This window comes from Vulpes vulpes, chromosome 6 (assembly GCF_048418805.1).
Source record: "Vulpes vulpes isolate BD-2025 chromosome 6, VulVul3, whole genome shotgun sequence".
NCBI lineage: Eukaryota > Metazoa > Chordata > Mammalia > Carnivora > Canidae > Vulpes > Vulpes vulpes.
In genome coordinates, this window is record NC_132785.1 from 2,975,259 (window position 1) to 2,989,149 (window position 13,891).

Here is a 13,891-nt window from a genome sequence, read left to right on the forward strand (position 1 = left end):
AAAATGAGTTGCACTTCAAAGTGTGTTGATCTGGGAAATGTTGGCTCTGGTCACATAGACCTTGTGACTATGATATGAGACAACCTTGACAAGCAGAGGAACGTGTTCCCAAATCAACAGTGGACACAAGAGCTTATTGTGTTTCCTGGTAAATGAAGTAAACATAAGAATAAACCGAGTACGGAATGCATATCCCAGATGTTAAGTTTAGATTTGCTCAGACACGTGTCTAGGATGTACTCTTGGTCGAGGGCTGAGTATTTGGCAGGGCTGCCCTATGAGCATAACAAATTCAACTGCAGAAGTCACACAATATTTGCAGACCCGCAGGTTAATTAAAAGACTCATATTGTCAACAACTGGGTTATAGTGCTGCCCTATATCAACTCCTAAGGGGATATGTGATAGAACAGATATGTTCTGTTTATTTCTTTTTTTTTTTTTTAAAGAACTTTAAAATTTATTTGTTCATGAGACACACACAGAGAGGCAGAGACATATGCAGAGGGGGAAGCAGGCTCCCTCTGGGGAGCCCGATGCAGGACTGATCCCAGGACCCCGGGACCATGCCCTGAGCAGAAGGCAGATGCTCAACCACTGTGCCACCAAGCGTCCCTGTTTTTTTTTATTTTTAAAAAAATTTCAGCTTTATTGAGGTATAAATGACAAATCAAATTGTAGGATAATTAAAGTGTACGTAGTGGTGATTTGGTATACATGTACGTTGTATTGTTTCTTAATCGTTACCTATTATAAAATAGAGTAAGCTTGAATACTTGACATTGTCAGGAATTGACTATTTCTGTGAAATAATGATACTGCCTTAGAGTGAATTAGAAAGATATACCTACATTTCTGTCTACACTTTATCATAATTATGAGGGAGTTTAATGGAGGAGCTGATAATTACTGAGTTTTGATTGACTTATTTCCTCCCTTCCTCCCCTCCTCGAGCTGCGTGAGCCTGCTCTAGATGTTGGGAATATAATAGTGACTATTGCAGGGGCTGTTCTTGGCTTCAGGATGTTCATAGTTGAGATGGGTAGAGTGTGGTTGATGACATGATTTGAAATAGCAAACCATTCATTATGCAGATAATTAACCCTAATGTTTATAAGTGCTGTATAGAAATATCGGGTGATTGAGTATGGAGACAGAGAGAAATGGATCGATGTAAGATATATTTAATAAGCTGAATCAATAGGCCTGGTGATTTTTTGGAGGCGGGTGTGAGCAGTAGTGAGGGTGAGCAAGGAGTCAAGGACATGACCTGATAATTAGCTGGCTGGCTGGTAACCTGTCAGGGCAGGAAGATGGAGAAGGAACAGGTTAGCGAGAGAAATCCAAGGGAAGCATCCGAGTGAAGATGCCATAAGGGGATCTCTCTCTCCTTCCCCATCTCTTTCTCCTCCGTCTCCCTGCTGTGTCTCCTTCCCCATCTCCCAAAGAAAAGAGATTTTCTGAAAGTCTTGCAGAAAGTTCCCTCAAAGAAAGTTATCATTTTATGAGCCATGCAGACAGGTCCAGAAAGTGTTGTGCGGGCTTTTCCACACATGGTTGTAAGGAATAACCTAATGCCACCGTCCTTAGGCAGCACGATGGTGAACCACTTCAGCATTTCAGGGCCTCCCATTTGCATGCTTGTCTTTTCCTTGTTCTACGTTGTACTGTGAGCTTCCTGTTGGGGTGCGGGTAGGGGTGGGGGGCCGCAGCACTCATCTTTTGTCTCCCTCAGTCTAACGTAGTGCATGACATTTAGTAGGCAACAGTAATTATTTGTGGAATTGGATTATAAGAAAGTGGTATAATTGGGCTACAGTGAACTTGCGCTGTCACATTCTTGCCTAGACTTCACGAGGTCTTCTCCGGCGGTATTTATTTCTGTGGACGGCTCCTTTCAGGGAAGGGGTTGAGTCTGTCTTGCCAACCACAATATCTCCAATCCTGACACGTGGTTACATTTCAAAAATAACCATTCAGTTTTTATGAAAAGGAGAGCAATGTTATTCAAGATTTCGGAAAGCACTCGACGTGTTACATTAGTAAGGAGGAAATTTTGCCACCAATAAGCCCGAAGAGCTTCAGAAAGTGTTGCTGAGGCATGTTAATAGAATAGAACATTCTTACCCATGGGCTGATCACTCTTGGTTCAGCCAAGTTTGGTTCCGAGTCTTCGACCCTACATTAATTTTCACACTGGACCAAAATTGGACTAACCTGACACATTGATACTCAAACTTGAAAGGATGGTGACTTTTCTTTGTTAGTCTTCAACGGTGTTCCAAGGAACCTTTGGGATTTCATGGAAATCTCCAGCAAGCCAATTGGATGGGTCTCCAAGCTGTCACCCTTGCCTTCATGCAGGGACCCTTGTTTGTATTTGATTTGTTTACAAGTCTGTAAAATTTCCTTTGAAGGACGAGCTCCATGGCTTAAAAGAAAAAAGAAAAGAACTTCAGAAATTAGTGTCACATAACAATCCGAATACTGTTCTCAAATAACTATGATATTCCTACACGCAAAATTCCTACCCGAGAGCCTGTGGTGGCACGCAAGCTGTCTTTGGGAGAGCATGAAACCTTTATCAGCTCAAACATCAGAAGGCTGCAGATCTGTTTGCAAAACACACAGCACATGTCTAATCATTGTAGCTATTCCTCTTTTAATTCAACTGCCTATTTTCTTATGTGCATTTGCCATCTACGTTGTGAACTTTTTAAGAGCAGTAACAATTATTTCTGTCTCTATTGAGTTTAGCACAATGCCTAGCTTGATAGAGTCAGGCCAAATGAATAAATGGATGAATGGATGGATGGATGGATTTGACTATTAGAAGAATGATTGACGTAACGCTAAGACCTGAGACTTGGTAATTGTGTTCTAATCCTGTCTCAGCAATTCTGTTTTTGTAAGACCCTGAATAAATTAATTTTGTATCTCATTATGTTAAATATAAAATTAAAAAATAGAGTGTGTTTTGCAAATTAAGGATAATGAGTCACCACTGTTTCTTGGGACTAGAGGGTGCATGAGCAAATTAATTACAAAGGCTTATGTTATTATAATTATAATGTTAATTATAAGACATTGCTGCTGTTGATGAACCTAGACCAGAAAAGGAATGAAATATGAGCAGTTGGTTCAACTCTTGGGCCAATATTCTGGTGGACAAAACTATTACTCATTACTTAGAGGACTTGAGACCAAAGTTTGATGCAATATAGGGCGTGTTGGATTTCTGCAGATTTAGTCACAGCAATGACCTACTAGCCAAAGGAGACGTTGAAAATCAAGGCAAATTTGAAGAGGAAAAGCAAATGCCACTGTAAAAGATAGAGGTTTCTAACCCCTCATCCTCTGCCCTGCAGGATGAATGTAGGTATGAAAAAATTCAGCAGAACTTACTAAGTTGCTTTTCTGTGCAAGCTCTGGAACTAAAGGCAATTAGAGATGGGTTACTGAACAGGGGAGACGGGGCCATCCATGCAACAAGAAAGCATCAAGGGCCACCAGAGAAATAGTGTTCAAGTAGTATCAGGATTCATGAGGAGGAGAATAGCCTTCCCCTAAATATTGCTGATTGCTTGGGTTCCTTTTGCCTTGGCTTTCAAATGAAATAAAACTTTTCATCTTCTCAATAGAGCCTCTATCATAAATAAATATGATGAGCGCTTCTGGCAAAGGTGTGCATTCCCTAAAGAAGGAAGCCGTCTCCATAAACATAAACCTATCCTAGATTGTGGGCCATCAGCTCCATTTTGTTTCTATCCTGTGGCGTGAAGGCACTTGACGTTGCAGAGCTGTCTCTGACTCTTGGCCAAAGTTGAATCATTAGATGCAGACCTCACCACACCATGTGTTCTGTATTAAAATTGTGTGTGTGTGTGTGTGTGTGTGTGTGTGTAGCAAATCAAAGTGAGGACTCCCTAGGCCCTATATTCTTTATTATTCCTACTTTTACCAATGTTTTCACAATACCTTGAAAATGACGTATTTCTAATATATTTAAAGCATCTCATTTTACACTAGAATAAGAACATAATCCAGAAAACTGAGTACACGGTTGGTGTGTATACCCACCTGAAAACAACAGTGACTTTTGACCTTCATATAAAGCTTCAAATCTGAACTTATAAATACAGAGAACAAACTGAAGATTGCCAGAGAGAAAGGTGGGAAAGCAAAATGGGCGAAGGGAAGTGGGAGTTAGAGGCTTCTAGTCACGGAGTGAATAAATCACAGGAATAAAAGGCACAGCATAGGGAAGATAGCCGGTGTCTCTGTAGGTCGCAGAGTGACACACGGTAGCTGCACCGGGGAGCACAGCGTACTGTGGGGAGACGTTGAAGCACTACGTTGTACACCTGAACGTACAGGTGTACAACTGTGTTTCAACTGCAGCCAAGTAAAATACTTCAAAATAAATAAAAATAAATCTTTATTTAGGGCAGCCCGGGTGGCTCAGCGGTTAGCGCTGCCTTCAGCCCAGGGCCTGATCCTAGAGACCCGGGATCGAGTCCCACGTCGGGCTCCCTGCATGGAACCTGTTTCTCTGCCTCTCTCTGTGTGTGTGTCTCTCATGAATAAATAAATAATATCTTTAAAATAAATAAATAAATATTTAAGTTTGAATATGTTCATTCAATTTTCCTTAAAAAAAAAGATAGATGATAGATCTAAAAGAAAGTTCAAAGAAAAAAGACATGCATAATGTCATCCTAACTCAATACACAATGTGTTCTTCTCATATATTTCCTTCCAATTATTTTTGTATTCATGCTCTTAGCTTCTACTCATTCCAAGCCCACGCTAGTCTGGGTTCTGTCCCTATCACGCCACTGAAATTGTTCTTGTTAAAGTCACCAAGGCACCCAGTGGATTCCTTTCAGTCCTTAGCCTGCCTGGCCCATTAGTGACACTCAGCACAGCTGAGGCCTCCTGATTCTTCTTGTTCCAGACACTCTGGACTTGACTCGTTTATTGTACACACTGTTCTTTCCCTCCTTGGGCCTCTAGTATGTTCTGTACTTCCTCCTTGGAAGGCTCTTCCTCCCAGTTTCTCCTTCACCCAGTTAACCTCTTCTCTTCTTTCGGGTCTCAACGTGAATGTCACAAAGTTAAACTAAATCGCTCAATTGCCACTTCAAAACAGTCATCAGGAACCATATAGGACCTGCCTCACATTTTCTACCACAGATTGTATCATGCTGCAGATAAAAGAAAATCTCCATATTTATAACACTTCTATCCCACTTCTATTTTTTGCTTTTAAAAAGTTATTTTTTGGGCACCTGGGTGGCTCAGTTAAACATCTGCCTTTGGCTCGGGTCATGATCCCAGGATCCTGGGATGGAGCCCATTGGGCTCCCTGCTCAGCGGGGAGCCAGCTTCTCCCACTCCACTGCCTGTCACTCTGCCTACTTGTGCTCTCTCTCTCTGTCAAATAATAAAATTAAAAAAAAAAAAACAACCAGTCATCAGACATGTAATTATAGGTTCCCCCGTCCTCTCTCTCCCTCTAAATCCCTGGAAGGCAGAAGCCATCGTTCTCTTTACCAACAAAACCTCAGTACTCGTTGCCTGACACATAGTAGATGCTAAGAGTTTTTGTTGTGGTTGAACGGACTTAGAAATAGTTGCAGTCGTGATATACATGCAATTTTATACCCTGCCTTTTCAAGCCAAATCCATATCTCCAGGTTGTTGTGTTATAATTTTTACTTTCATCACACTTGTACATGCACACGTGTGTAAGAATGCTCAAACTGGAAATAACCCAAAGGTCCATCAATAGGAGAATAGATAAATAAATTATGGTGTTTTCACTAAATGGAATATTACACAGCAATATTGTACGTCTTGCTACACATAACAACATAGGTGAATCCTACCGATTAGAGAATGAAGCTAGAAACAAAAGGGCACACACATATAATTCTGTTTATACACATTTCAAAAGCAGGAAATACCAGTTTATGATGTCCTGAGTAACCATACTGGTTATCCTTGGTAGGATAATGATTACTTTCATGTATTTTCTTCCAGTTAAAAAGTGCACTGCACTTAACGATTTGTATACTTTACTTACGTAATATTTGAACAAAATGTTTATTTAAAAATAAAAATTAATACATTTTACATGCACATCTTTTAAAGAGTCAAATAGTTCTACAAGGTTTAAAAATAGCATTTTTTTTTTGCTTTCCACTCCCTCACCCTGCGATGTCCTTTTCCCCACAGATAACCCCTTTCAACTTTTTCTAATTGATTCTTCTGCTTTTGACCTCCCTGGATCTAAATAATAAGCTTGATTGTTTCAGTTTTAAGCATCATCTATTGATTCCCCAACATGGAAGATGAGGGTAGAGTTCTTTTTCTTATCCTTTCTCGTGCATAGGTACGTCCTCCCCACATCCAGGTCCTTCCAATGTGGGTGGTTTATAATTTTTTAAATTAATATTCTGTTAATATAATATTTTCTGTGTACGTTCTATCACAGCTGAGCCATGTAATAAGTTACAATCACTTGTCTTTTGCTGCATTTCTTGTTTTCCCTGCTATCTTCGCTTTGTTCACTTGTTAGTTTTCAGAGAATTTCAATCCCTAATCCTCGACCGATTGCTGAAACTTTTCTCTAAGACAATCAGACTTACTTGTTAAAATATCAATTTCTTTTTGAAGAAATCTCTCCCAGATTCTGAAGATTGGCTCCACCTTGGGCTAGTTGCCCTCTACACCTGGTTTACAGCCCTTATCCTGAAATATGCCCTCAAAATCATTCTGGGAATTTACTTACCCTCTTCTGTGTTGATATTCTGTTTCTTGTATCCCATGTTGTTTTCCTTTTCTTGGTTTATATCTTTGATTTTAATTGAGAGTATCCTTCAGTCGCTTCTTGAGGAAAGCGTATGTGGGATATAAAAATATTAAGGCCTTACACCTATGAAAATGATTTTCTTCTACTCTTATACTTGATTGATGATTTGGCTTTGTACAGAATTCTATGTTTAAAATTATTTTCTCCCAGAATTTTGAAGACATTGCTCCACGGATATAACTTTCTGTGCTAATGTTTAGAAGTCTATGGTCATTCTTCTTTTTTGTATGTGTGTAGGTCTCCTGTTTTTCCTCTTTTGTAGGAGCGTCTCTTTGTACTTAATGATCTGAAATTTCCTCTTGCTGTATGTGGATGTAATTTCATCTCATATTCTGGTCACAGAGTGGACTCCTTTTTTTTTTTTCTTTTTTTAAGAGGCAGAGAGAGAGAGAGAGAGAATTGTAAGCAGGCTCCATGCGTGGAGCCTGAAGAAGGGTTCGATCTCACAACCCTGAGATCATGACTGGGGTCAAAATCAAGAATCAGATGCTTAATCAACTGAGCCACCCAGGCACCCCCGCAGAGTGGACCCTTTTTCATCTGAAAATTCATATCTTTTTGTTGTGGGAAATGTTCTTGAATTATGTTGTTAATGATTCCTCTCTTCTTTGTTCTCTTTCTAGAATCCTACTTTTAGATCTGCTGGATTAATTCCCTAATTTTCTTATGCTTAATTTCCAATTTACTCTTCCTTTTCATGCTTGGAATATTGTCTTATTTCTCTAAGGATATCAATTTTTTTTCCCCTCTCCATGCACAGTCTTTGTTTTCTCCAACTTATTTTTTTTACCGGGTATTTTTTTTTTTGTCCCAGTCTTCTAAGCTAATGACTGCTCAGATGTCTGGCGATCTAGATAATATTTTAGAAAGTTTGATCATAGCTGGGGGATTGGCAAGTCTGAACATGTGGGTGAGACTCACTGATTACAGTAACACAACCAATGACATTGGCTTGCTGGGGACTGCCCCAGAGTTAGCACTGAGAGTCCCAAGTGCCAGGAAACTGCTCAGTTCTAGCTGAGGTCACTCTTGTTGAAACCATCTCGATGGGGTGAACTGTCTGGAAGTGTTCACCGGGAGTCCGATGTCATTAGTTCCTTTTCCTCACGCTGGCAGATACCCCAGTGAATGCAATTCCCATTTCCTGAATGGAGGTTAAAGCCCTGCTTGTGAACATTCTTGGGCTCGGGTTAGGGGAACGCAGCAGGGACTCAGCTTCCCATATGAAAGCATCCTCCAACTCTCACTTGAGCTGCATCTGGTTTTTCCCATTCCCTATTTACTGAGTTCCCGTCATGTGTCAGGCACTGTGAAGCACTGGGTGAGCAGCAGTGAATAAAACATAAACATTTCTTCCTCAGTGATGCATGCATGTAGGAAAGCCGACAATCGATTAATTTAAAAAACACAATTTGTCAAGAAAGTGATAAATACTATAAATAAAAACAAAATGGGAGAAAAAGAAAGACAAAGCTAGGGTAAACAGTCTATTTGAAGACAATTTTAAGTAGAGTGGTCAGAGAAAACCTTATTAAAAAGAGCCAGTGAGCAGAGACCTGAAGAATATAGGGTAGCTAGTCAGGAAGAGTATTTCAAGCAAAGGGAACAGGCATAGTTCCTAAGGCAGGAATGTGCCTGATAACTCGGAAGGAGAGCAAAGGGTATGGCTGTAGCACAGTGAGCTAGTGAGCAGAGGGAAGAGTAGCTGTGCTAACGCTGTATGGAAACTACACTGCAGGGAGTCATGGGCAGAAGCGGGAAGTCCAGTTAGGAGGCTATTGTACCAACCCAGTCAAGTCATGGCAGTGTCTGGGACCAGGGTGGTGGCCAACTTGATGTCAAGAAGTGGTTAAATTATGGATATGGTTTTTGGATTTACTAATTGGTTGGTTATGGGTGACAAAGAAAGAGAAGTGAGGTGATTCCAAGGCTCTTGGCCTGAACACCTGGAGGAATGGAATTGCCATTTGCTGATATAGGGGAGATTGTGGGGAAGCAGGTTGGAGAAACATGATGAGTTTGATTTTGCACATGTTAAGCTTGAGACACCTAAGGAACCTATTGCACAATAGGTGGATATGTGAGTCTAGATTCAAGAAAGAGGTTGGAGATATAAATGCAGGAGTTGTTCTGAAGGTAATGAGATTTTTTAAAAGATTTTATTTATTTATTCACGAGGGACACACAGAGAGAGAGAGAGAGAGAGAGAGAGAGAGAGAGAAGGAGGCAGAGATACAGGCAGAGGGAGAAGCAGGCTCCCTGCAGGGACCCCGATGTGGGACTCGATCTTGGATCCTGGGATCATGCCCCGGGCTGAAGGCAGAGCTCAACTGGTGAGCCACTCAGGTGTCCCAAGGTCATGAGGTTGGATGAGCTTGCCTGAGGAGTATGTAGGCTGAGAAGTGAATCAAGGACCCTGCAGCACTTCACATTCAGAGGCCAAGGAGATGAGAAGGGGAGGCCAGTGAGGAAGATGGAGAATCAACAGAGAGAATTATCTGGAAGTCAACTAAAGTGATGTTTCAAGAGAGTGGTGAGTTGAGTTGGGTCAAGCACTGTTAAAAGAACACGGTGGTTCACAGGCCTCTTGACAATCTGGTCCAGAGAGCTTGTGTCACAACCTCCAAGAGCAAACCTGCCTTTGGCTGAAGTTGGAGGAGAGACGGTGTCCTGGTTGTGCAGAACAGGAGAGGAGATAATTGCTTCTTAGACATGTAGCCGCTCTGTCTTATTCTAGCACCCTCTTCCTTCACTCCGCTTTTAAATTGATGCCACCAATTTCTGAGCCTTTAAAGAATCCCGTGATATCAATTAAATTGATTCATATCTTTCCTCCACTGCCTGTTTCGAAACCAACCTTCTCAGATGTGCTAAGTCACTTACTACTGAATAATTTACTACTTTCAAGCCTTGCAAATAAAATTGCTAGTGTCTCCTCTTCTTTTACTCTACTCCTTGTGGATTTAAGCCTCTTAAAGAGATGCTTTCACTGTCATTTAGGGAAGGAGTAATAGTAGATGCATGTGTCCAATCCATCTTCTTTGCCTGGGAGTCATGACCACCATTTTTAATGGTGTGAAGTTGTCAACTGTTCGGATATACATCATTGACTTAACTGCTTCACATTGTTTGGACATTTGGGCTGGTTCCAGTGACATATAATACTATGTTATAAATCTTCTTGCATATAACATTGTCCATGATTAGGTTTTTTTTGCTCTGGATTGATTCCCGGAAATTTAATAACTGGGTTAAGAGATATTAGCATTTCATACAAAAAAAGCAGTATGGTGAGTGGTTCAGAGCAGTGCCTGGAGAATGAGTCAAAGGGCTTTCGTTTGGATCCCTGTTTTGCCATATGCCAGCTGTGTGACCTTGGACAAGTTTCTTAAACTCTCTGTGTTCCAGTTTCCCTATCTGTCAAATAGGGGTAATAATAGTATTATTACTGAGGGGGATGGGGTATATTAACACATGCAAATTACTTACACAGTGATTAATACACATTAATACAGTCAGTAAATACACTCATTACCATCATCATTATCTATCTGACTCTTGATAAGTTGCCAGGTTGCTTTTCAAAAGGGGATCAACTTCAAAGCCATCAGCCACAGACAAGGGTGCCATGTAAACACCTCTTTGCCAATCAAACTCAGTCACTTATTTTAAAAGGCTCTTGAACAACACTTTCATGAATTCTCTATCGTTTTTATAATAAAAACATGGATTATAGGACTCCACTGTTACTGTTCCAAGCTATAAAAGGCAGATCTTTGCAAATTATTAGCAAATTCTGATATAAGGGTTTTAAAGTGGGTGAAGTCTTATCGTACATGAATTCAACTTGAGCAAATTCGGTTATACCCTCTAGAAGGTGAGGAGGGGAAGGAGAGAAAGAGAGAAAAACTGTATTTAAGCCTACAGTGATTCTTTCTGACCATCCTACTTAATGAATGTGCATGAATTTGAGATGGACATTTGGACCCGCTTTTCCTGTCGGTCTGAATTTTAATGCCTCTTCTAATGTGAACATTTTGCTCCTGTGGATTGTGATTCTAGAGTTTTAGAGTGTTTTTCATACCTTGTACCTCCTAGACCCAAGATAACACTGTTAGCCATTTTGAGAATGGATCCGTATTCTTAGTGACGTTCACAGATAATTTTGAACGTGTGTGAGACTGTTTCCATATCCAAAAGTCCGTGGGCAAAAATGACATCATGTTTGGTCTGCAACTAAAATAAATGGCATTGTGCAGTGTTTTTTGTTTTTGTTTTTGTTTTCTGCTTGAGGCTTTTGATTTTACTACTAACCAGGTGATTTTCACTGGTGGTATCCACACGGTTCCTTCTGATCAGGACACGCTTCCCTTCTTTGTTTGCCTGGTAAATTTAGACCCATCCTCCAAGGCAGCTCAAACCTAAAGCCTTCCTGTACTCCTGTCCGCACACCAGACCACTGTATCCAGGCCATTGTGTGTGGACCTCTCGGAGAGCAGTTAGAGTTACTGAGTCATAGTTGTTTATATGTCTCTCCCCTGTTAGAGTGTGAGCTTCTCTACTATAAGAACTGGGTATTATTCATTATTGTAACCCCAGTGCCTAGTGAAATGCCTGGCACTTAGTAGACATTTAACAAATATTGTTGAGTGAGTGGAGAACCGTGGTGTAGAGAGTCATCACCATATTCAAGGAAAGAATATGAGAATGAAAATTGGTCCATAGGAGCAAGAACTACCAGTTATCAAAGATCTGTATTCTGATAATTTTACATCCATTAGACTCTCCCTAAGAAATTCCTCTTGTATCACCTTACTTATTTTACAGATAAATGAAAATGGGCCTCTAGATGTCTAGTGGCCTGCCTGGAGTTCCATAACTAGCGAGGGAAGAGTAAGGATTTCAACCCAGTTTGTGCATTTGCACTATTGTCTCCTGTTTCTCCGGTTCGGTCCTGTCAGAGGTAGATGAGAGATTAAGTAGGCTGATTAAAAGCATCCACCGAATTTGACTATCAGGAGGTTATTGGGACCCTCACTGATTTCAAGGGTGCATCTGTATGTATCTAGCCATATTTCTGAGCCTGGTAATAAAGTTCCCAATCACAAAGTACATTGTTAGAATATATCTGTCATTAACAGAAGTGTGACTGAGTGTCCTTCAAGGGACCACTAGGTCCCCAAAAGGAAGCACAAGCTCACGGTGGAGAAGTGGGTTAAGATGTTGTTCAGGGGACTCAGGCCTGGCCTGGGACTCATTCTCAGGGATAATTAGGAGACATGCCCTTGCATCAAGCTAAATGTGAGACTCCAGAGCTGTGCTCCTAAACAGAACTTTCTGGAGGGGAGTGATGGGGCAAGGAATGTGTGCATTGGGGGAGGGACATGTGTCATCCTTGAGATGAACTTCCAAGATTGATGACAGCAGGAAAAGCTGATCTCTGAGCTAGAGAGAACTATTTACGTAGCACTGGGACAATGACTAAAGTCCACTTGCTTGCTGGATTAAAATATTATGCTGATGCAGTGCTAAATGGAGGTTTTCTAAGTGTGAGTCATGATGACAAACCACTGTAACAAGATATATTGAAATACTCACCCTCCCATCCTCAAAGTCACTGTTGGCTATGATGGTTCCAAAATTTAAAATCTCTGCAAATCCTTTACCTATAACTGTACTAAATCAAAGGTAGCAGGGGGATCTTGGCTATACTTATGTGGAAGGTGGACCTGGGGAAACAGAGTGCCTCCCCCTAGACCCTCAGCCAGCTGTAATGTGATAGGGATGGAGACCTCCTTTTTAATGAAAGAAGAAAGGAGGGGCCGGGAGATGGGCAGGGATGTGGGAGAGAGATGGAGAGAAGAGACCACAAGAGAAGAGTCGGGGTCCAGTTCTCAGCCCAGCCCAGACCATGGGACCCTATGAAAGGGGGTCTGCAGGCAGAAACCGGAGACTTAGACAAAGGAATTCCATGAGACTTAGGGCCCAAGCACTTCTCCTTCAGAGGCCAGGTGACAAAGCACAACAGAGTAGGGAAGAGGGACACCAATGCCTTGAAACTGTGATCCTCAAGTTCAATGCAGCCCGTGCCAGTGGGACAGTGCCTGGGGGGACGGGTGGCAGTGGGAACCACTGGGTGCTGCGTTCTACTGTTTCTGAGGACCCTGCAGCTGTGACTGGGCAAAGGGGCCCCACCGTGGGCAGTCGACTCTGCCGAGCAGGCCGGGGTGGAAGAGCAGGGAGGTATTTGTTCTTGAGCATCAGGCTGGACGTGAGGAAGATACCCATGAGGAATCCCAAAGAGGTGGGAAGAGCATGTTTTGGAGGGGGCAGGGGAGAGGAGGGCCCGTCGTTCCATAGTCAATGTTAATGTGCTTCCCTGTGGGCCCATGGGCTGGTGAGGTCCAGCAGCATGGAGGTAGCATCAGTATAGACAGGAGGGGGTTAAGAATATGTGCGGGCCTTCTGGTGGACGCAGGAGCTGTGCTGATAGACGGCTGTGATGAAAATAATGGTAACGAGACTGTATTTCTACAGTGCCCCCAATTTTAGAATGTACTCGCACATGCTTTCTCTTATGTGAGGTCTCCCACGAATTTACAAGAGGTAGATGGGACCCCCGTTGTGCAGATGGGGAAACCGAGGCAGGAGCCAAGGTGTCTAGGTCCGCCCAAGTTGCAAACCTCAGTGTGTACCCCTCCACATCCCGCGCTCTTTCCATTAGACGAAGCCATTGCCCCGCACAGCTGGAATGTGCCCTGCGCAGCCCGTGGGCCCGAGCGAGGCAGCCCGGCCTCCAGGCTACCTGGTGCCTCGAGAACGCAGCAACACTGCTGCTGCTGCCAGGACTTGGGCAAGGTCTGGCCTGCACCAGGGATTTCATTACAAAGTCAACCCAGGAGGAAGACCCTCATCGCTAAATAGTTGCGAAATCTCACCGGTTTATAATCAGAAAATACTGAGAATATTTATGGAAATGGGTGGTGAGGGTTCCAGGCCAAGGGGGGACTTTGG

The 13,891-nt window shown here is 42.2% G+C and overlaps 1 long non-coding RNA gene across 1 annotated transcript in view; it reads right to left on the reverse strand.

Annotated features, from left to right (window-relative positions):
- Window positions 1-618: 618 nt before the first annotated feature.
- The window catches only part of LOC140599284 (uncharacterized), a 34,587-nt gene continuing 21,314 nt past the window's right edge, over window positions 619-13,891 (reverse strand). Inside the window, exon 2 of the long non-coding RNA XR_012001971.1 lies at window positions 619-2,431. This is a non-coding gene — a long non-coding RNA (uncharacterized lncRNA). The remainder of the gene's footprint in view (window positions 2,432-13,891) is intronic.